General features: G+C 33.5%; 1 long non-coding RNA gene across 3 annotated transcripts; it reads right to left on the reverse strand.

Moving 5' to 3' along the window:
• Window positions 1-1,683: 1,683 nt before the first annotated feature.
• On the reverse strand, window positions 1,684-5,296 carry LOC134248388 (uncharacterized). Of its 3 annotated transcripts, none has more exons than XR_009988040.1 (4): window positions 5,167-5,296; window positions 3,417-3,503; window positions 2,961-3,047; window positions 1,684-2,304 (listed from the first exon to the last, which is right to left on the reverse strand). It is a non-coding gene; the product is annotated as an uncharacterized LOC134248388 (long non-coding RNA). The 3 variants fall into 3 exon arrangements; XR_009988041.1 differs by having other exon boundaries at window positions 5,163-5,293; XR_009988042.1 differs by having other exon boundaries at window positions 5,152-5,256.
• Between the last annotated feature and the right edge of the window lie 2,311 nt (window positions 5,297-7,607).

Below are 7,607 nucleotides of genomic sequence, written 5' to 3' on the forward strand. Positions count from 1 at the left end.
CATTAATTTTTTTTATAAATGAAACGAAGGTGCAGCCTAAAAATAGACTAAATGTATGGATCACACATGAATTATGAATTTTTTTTTGTCAGTGACCTTGAACTTGCATAAATGACCTTGGTTTAAAGTCATGACAAGTTCTCAGGTCAAAGCAATGTTTGTGTAAAATGGGAACCTTCTAAGTTTATCCATAAGAAAGATATGGACCAGACATGAATTATAATTTTTTTACTGTCTGTGCCCTTGAACTTGGACAATTGACCTTGGGTCAAAGTCATGACACACCCTTATGTCATAAGTAATCTTTGTGTAAACAAGAAAGTATCCAAGTTTATCAATAAGAATGATATGGACCAGGCACAAATTATGAAGTTTTTCCTTTCAGTGACATTAAACTTACAAAAAGAACCTTGGGTCAAGGTCATGACACATCCTCAATACAATAAGCAATTTTTGTGTAAAACAGGAACTTACCAAGTTTTTCCATAAGACAGATATGTACAAAACATGAATTATGAACTTGTTGCTTTTATAACCTTAAACTTGCATAGATAACATTGCATCAAGGTAATGATACACCCTTAGGTTATAAGGAATCTTTATGTGAAATAGGAACTAACCAGTTTACCCATAAGCAATATATGGACCATGCACATATTAAGAAATTTTCCTTTCAGTGACCTTGAACTTAAATAAACTTTGCTGAAGGTCATAACACACCAGGTCATAAACCCTCTTTGTGTGAAGTAGTAGATTCAAGTTAATCCAAAATAAAGATATGTGCCAAACATGAATTTTACAATTTTTCTTTTAGTGACCTTGAACATGCACAGATGACCTGGGTCAAGGTCATGACACACCCTTAGGTCATGAGGAATCTTTTTGTTAAATGGGAACTTACCAAGTTAATCCATAAGAAAGATATGGAACGGACACAAATAATGAAATTTTTCTTCCAGTGACCTTGAACTTCCCCAAATGACCTTGAGTCAAGGTCATGACACACTCTTAGGTCATGAGCAATCTTTATATGGAGTAGTAGATTCTAATGTTCCTCCGTAAGAAAGATATGGACCATACATGTTTGCACAGCTAGACAGAGGGACGGACGGATAGACAGATAGACAGACAAGCTGATTCCTGTATACACCCCCCCAAACTTCGTTTACAGGGGGTATAATGAGAAGTCGTGCCTGTTAAACACAAGACGACCTTATACTTATTCAAATGAAAATAAACCTTAACATCAGCAAGGCTTGTGAAAATGTAGTTTACAGCAACTTTATATTTCAAGTTTTATCTTATTTTACTATCAAAGACCAATCAACTGGTCAAATATCAATGCTCACTAAAAATATCACAGATATAAACGTAAAACAAGAGTTTTCCATTGAAAATGTGTGTCTCAGGAGTCAGGAATGACATATCAAATTGTGACAGACAGATAGACTGATGGTCAGCTAGTCAGACTGACAGACAATGGAGAAGTGATCCCTAGGAGTCCCCTTGCTATGCAGGCGACACAACTAGGCACCATTACAGCATATCTTGTACCTGATTCTGAGACTGAATTTTTTCTTAAGTGTACAGTCAAATATTTTACAGAAATACTTTGCTAGAAATAATAATATATCGTATAAGTGGAAATTTTAGCGAGATGCAAATTTAGCGACTTCTACCAAAGTCTGGTATTTTATTTTTAGCCAGAAGTAATTTTAGCGATTTTAAAATGTTTACTAAAGAAGCTATTACAAATAATAAGACATTAATTTTTAGCAATATTCAATTTTAGCGATGTCAGCACCATCTCTAATAATGCCAAAATTAAATCCTCGCTAAAAATTCTACTTATACAGTATGTTCTTCAGAGTACATTTATGCACAATAAACAAGAAGTATGACACATTTGATTTTAGATATTATATATTTTAACCAACTAGAGCTAGAGCAGTATAATCCAAGTGTTGTCCACAGACAGATGGACAAACAAACAGGGTGATTCCTATATCCCCCTTCCAAAAACTTTGATATCAAAATCTTAAACTTAGTAAGAAAATGTTTTTTAGTTCACTGCTTTAAGAGCCATATCAGAAATCTGATTCAAATTGTTCATGTTCCCTTCAGCTGTCAAGTCATTTTCTTCACAGTCAGTGTTAGACTTCTGCCTTTTCACCAATGGCATCAAGATACATAATCAAGGTCTTCCTCCTATGTAATGGACTATCTTCATGCTCTTGAGAATCCTGGCATTCAGATGACTTTCACAAGGTGTTTGGAAAAGTTGTCGTCTGAAGTTGATTCCACCTACAAAAGAAAGATACAAAATCAATCCAACTAACAACTTCATTTAAAACAAGTTCATTTTGACACAAATAATACTCATGCTGAGACAGTGTTTCACAGCCCTGAGCCAAAGTCACACCTTCAATGTCAAGGTCAAGGTAAAATTTGATGGAGTTTTCAGGTCTGTATTTCTATATGCCTCATGGAACAGCTTCATACTTGGCATACAATGCTCCTAATGATAAGGTGGTGTGCCATGACCCTAACTCAATGTCAAACTTCAATGCTAAGGTCACAGTAGACTTCAATGAAATTGTCTTATCTGAAATGCATTTCATACCTGCCTCAAAAGCACAGCTTACATGACACAAATGTGCCTCGTGATATCAGTCTTTAACAACCTTTGACAGAAGACCAGGTGAGCAATATGGGCCCATTTTAGGCTTCTTGTCTGGGTTTAAAATATGAAGTTCATAGGTCTAATGGATTTAAGATATTGAGTCACAATCCTTTCAAGTTTGAAGTTTCCAGGACATATAGCATTTGAGTTATCTCTCAACAAAGAAAAGGATGAACAAAGTGATTACCGGTACTCTTTGAGGCTGGGCTCTTAAGAACAAGCTGATGCTCAAAGTAGTTCTAAACAATTCAGTACATGTAAAAAATTCAGTACAAACCTCTATTTGTTCCATATGCTTTGAATCTGGTTGTACTTCATGGTTATTTGGTAGTTCACATAGCAGCTCATCATCATCATGATTCTCCTGAAAGTATTTCATATCTGTTTACAAATTTACATGACCCTACTGCATATAGTTGCTGATTCTTTATAATAAACAAGCTGATGCTTAAAGTAATTTAAAGCAAGATAAGTTTGTGAAACAGTATGCCCCCAGCGTCAACAAATATAGAAAAGCTAGTTTTAGCAAAAAGATCAAGGTCTAAAGGTTACTGATGTTGGTGTAATCTAAAAGAACTTAATTAGTGGATTATGTATACCAAATATGATCTCACAGTTCAAAAGTCATGGTAAAGGTTAAAGCTGACAACAGATAGACAGAAAGGACAAACAAAAATATGTTCATGCTCTTTGGGCATAATAATTCAGTACATGTAAAAATTTCAATACAAACCTTTATTTGTTCCACATTAATTGGATCTGCTTGTACTTCATGGTTATTTGGTAGTTCACATTGCAACTGATCATCATCATGATTCTCCTGAAAATATTTTAGACCTGTTTACAAACTTACTTGAGCCTATAGCATATATAGTGACTGGGATATGATATATTAAGACATTAAACTGGACAAAGGGGATACTCCAATACTTGATATCGCGATTACTTAACTTAGTGGAACTCTTTCGCGATGGAGGTAGGGAACGTCTGTTGGCTTGGGACAAATGTGCTATTGAATACAATGCAAGATCGATCATTGTAGAATTTTTGAGGACAGATAAGTAAAAAAATCCTGGTGGAATACCGTCCTTAACAATCGCTGAACCAGCCTAATTAATTTTTGAGAGGAGCTAATCCTTCAATGTTACATTTTTTACGATATTTTTAACTAAGCGGGCTCTTCTCATTAAATTTTCATTGAAAATCATGGCATTTTAAAACTGATAAAATAATCTAAACTTTCCTTATTTGACAATCTACTATTTGGAATTCAATTCTTGGCAATACATTGTACTTTCGGCATAAAATTGTTCAAATCATTCGATTGTCACTACTGTAAACAATGCCATTGTGCCCCTGTAATCTCGTGAGATTCGAGCTTTCTCGACTCCCCCCTAAAAGAGTGGTAGTAAGTTAGATAACTGCGAGGTAATCGCGATATTACATATTTAGTCTCACATTTTCAGAATTATCGTTTTCGGAAATTGTGCCCAACCTGATCAAGGGCTTAGGAGGAATAGCACCCCACCCACTCCTTACTTATTTGGGAAGTCAAAATTTCCTGTAGTTAAAATTTATAAATCCTGGTTCCCCTCCCCTCCACTTTAAGGGTCAGGAGCAAATTTTGAAACCAGAGTTGAGTCTGTTATCCTAGTTTCCCTTCCCCTTTTCAAATCAATATTAGCAACCTCAAGTTTTATCATCTTGTTTTAGTGTAGCTGCAGAACTGTAGCTCTCCGAAAAAATATATATTGAGACCTGAGATAATGAGGTATAGCGGGTATGGCTATGAATTTTAAGAAATATTGTTTGAAATATTACTCATCAAAAGAACACTAATACGCAGACATACATGAGTGGAAATCTACCAATTTGACCTTATCAGTGATTGATGAATATGCTCTAAATAATAAAGTCTGAAATATCTGGCATTTTCCAGTTTTTTTTTTAATATTTTCTGTGCCAGGAAAACGTCAGAACCAGCGCCATTACGAAAACTGGAAATTTCGCCATTTCCAGTCAGAGTTGATTTCCCATACTTGGGAACCGCATTAAATGCCGTTGTCACAATTTATCAATGGCACAATGCTTTTAGTACTTGACAATATTAATGAAAAGAAAATAATCACTCATCATTTGATTTCGATACAGGACTTGTATTTTTTTTTTAATTTGTAAACGCACGAAATGAAAACAAATCTCGACAGTCAGAGAAAATGTTTCCATCGGATCATATATTTACAAACAAACCATAAAAACTATATTGGTAAGTACTAGAGGCATTGTACTGTTGATAAATTGTGAGTTTGACAAGTAATTGCAAGTATCGAAAATACACCCGAGAATGCCGCTGCTTGGAATTCCCAGTTTTCGTAAAGGCGCCGGTTCTGGCGTTTTCCTCGCACGTAAAATATAGAAATAGTTAAAAAGCCAGGAAAACGTCAGATATTTCGGACTATAAATAGTACTTTTCAGTCACCTACAAACTCTTGATGCTGTCATGTCCTCTGTAACCGCACAAGACCTGCTTTATACATCTTTACATGGTGTTTTCCTTCTCCGACTTCTGCTGCAACAGCAACTTTCTGTTCTTTATCAGCAGGAGAGTTCCACAAAAGGGAGGTAATCGTTCACGCGTTTTCATATTTGTAGTACATTCTAAATCAAATTATTTGCTATAGAGTACCCAACTACCATTTTTTATTATTGGATTTATAACTTCAAAGCTCGTAGTTTCTATTGCATGTATGGTTATGATAGAGTTTGGTTGCGTTTTCGTGTAAAATATTTATAAAAATCATGTTGATTTTACAGCATTTGGTAGAAACAAAGCAAAGTAGGCCCCAAATGCTTTAAAATAAACATGGGAAAAATTAAATCTCCCATGTATATTGAAATTAAGAAAAACATAGTTTGATTCTGTAATTAATTTTGACAGGGTTATCAATAATCAAATTTCACACTTTTCAAGCATTAAAATCACCGTTGCTATGGTAACAAGGAAGATGTGACCCAAATAACTCATGTTTGAAAGGACATTCATCTATACTTCCATGCACCCAAATATTAAAACAAAATATTTTTTTTCACATTCCACTCACTTTATATACAATACTCAATGGTTACTGACACGGCCTCTTAACTAGATATTTTAAAATTCATTGATGTACCTAAAGCGGTTTTAATTTTATGGCGCTAGTCCACGAACTTTTTGATAACCCCTCGTAATACGAGATTTCCTGAATAAATGTCCCAATTTCGCGAAATATGAATACAGCAACGAAAGATCAGAAAATACTTCCTTGAAAAGAAGAAGTTAAATTTGTTAAAATGTTTATCTTTTTAAAAATTCAATTCATGATTCAGGCATTTTAAAGGAATTTTTATTTTTTTCGTCTTGTCTCGTTTTGGTTTTATTTTTCAAAATCTCTACATTTTGAAGGCATGGTTTCTATTATTGAAATTTAAACGTCTTTTAATAAGTATATACTGATCAGTCAATTTTACCTTTTTTATTTTATAATGTAATAAAAAATATTTTGGGAAAAACCTTATTATTTGTAGTTTTAATTTTGATGAAGTTATAAAATCCAAAGACCATCGTTATCAGTTTTCCATACTTTCATGCAATGAATAACCATGGAGGATTCCAATGCATTTCTTGATGAAGCTAGCTTAAAGTTAATGAACTAGAATAAATCATTAAAGCTTTTTAGCAACAGCTAATGACAAAACCCTGCTTTAGAAATGAGAGGAATGGCATTGAGCGTTGCAATGCAACGCGCTTAATGAAATAAATTTAATTTATTTTAAAGTTGACATTCCCGCTAATGCTTAATCGTCGCTTAATGAAGAATGATATCATTAAGATGTTGAAAATGGCAACTATTTATGCAATTATTTATTGCAATAAGCTTTGCATTGCAAATCTTAATGATGTTTCTTTTTATCTTTCTTCCTTTTTATATTTCTTTTTATCATTAGCAGTCGCTACAAAGCTTCAATGTCATCTTTGACTAGAAACTGAAAAAATTGCCACGAAAGCCAGATAGGCTCATTTTAACAAGATTAAAAAAATCATTTTACTCATTAAAATAATTTACAACGAGTTTGTTATCTAGTTTTAATGAATTAATATCTCGTTATAACCTGCTTTCTCGTTATAACGAGTTATTATTTTGTTTTTACCTTTGTCAAAAATGAGCTTATAAATCTGACTTTCGTAGACTGTATAGGATATCTATCTGTAATTATTAAAGCTATAATTTAATCTGTAATCAAGCTTGTCTTTTGATAATAAGCTTGAATACTAAAGTTTTCTTTCTTTTTAAAAAATAATTGTAATTGAACAATCAGTTATACTACATCGAAGACATTTTTTTGCATTCAGTTAATCGAACCATATAGTTATAGAAAGTCCTTCCAGTTGTTTCGATGTTCTTACATCTGTTGTACCTTTTACGAACATAAAACTAAAACTAATGAGTTGGACTGACACTCTGTTTGAATCGAAGTAAATAATCAAACCTCGTTTCTTTCTATTTGACAATATTTGCTTTACGTGCTAGAAGACACCTTAGCGTTACCCTTAAAGCTACATTGACAAATCGTCTCCGGAGTTCAAGTTAAAAATCAATGTAAATTCCAACGCAGATAAAACAAAATAACGAAGATTACGTGAAATTGGGCTAGAACACCCAGTAAGAAAGGGTTAGAGATACATTAATTACTTAAATTCCACTAAGTCTGGCTGTCAACTTAGCTTGTTTACGTAGATTTGGCAGGGATAGAGGAATGATTTCCACTACAATTGTTTACAAACATAACAGAATTGTTTTGCTAATTCTAATGTCAATTTAATTAACTTTGTCTAAATTAGTAGGCAAGGATATAAATTTTTCCTACCAGAGATTAGGCAGACTTG

This window comes from Saccostrea cucullata, unplaced genomic scaffold (assembly GCF_032062105.1).
Source record: "Saccostrea cucullata isolate Sc308-1 unplaced genomic scaffold, CSIRO_AGI_Scuc_v1 ctg1926, whole genome shotgun sequence".
In the NCBI taxonomy this organism is placed as follows: Eukaryota; Metazoa; Mollusca; class Bivalvia; order Ostreida; family Ostreidae; genus Saccostrea; species Saccostrea cuccullata.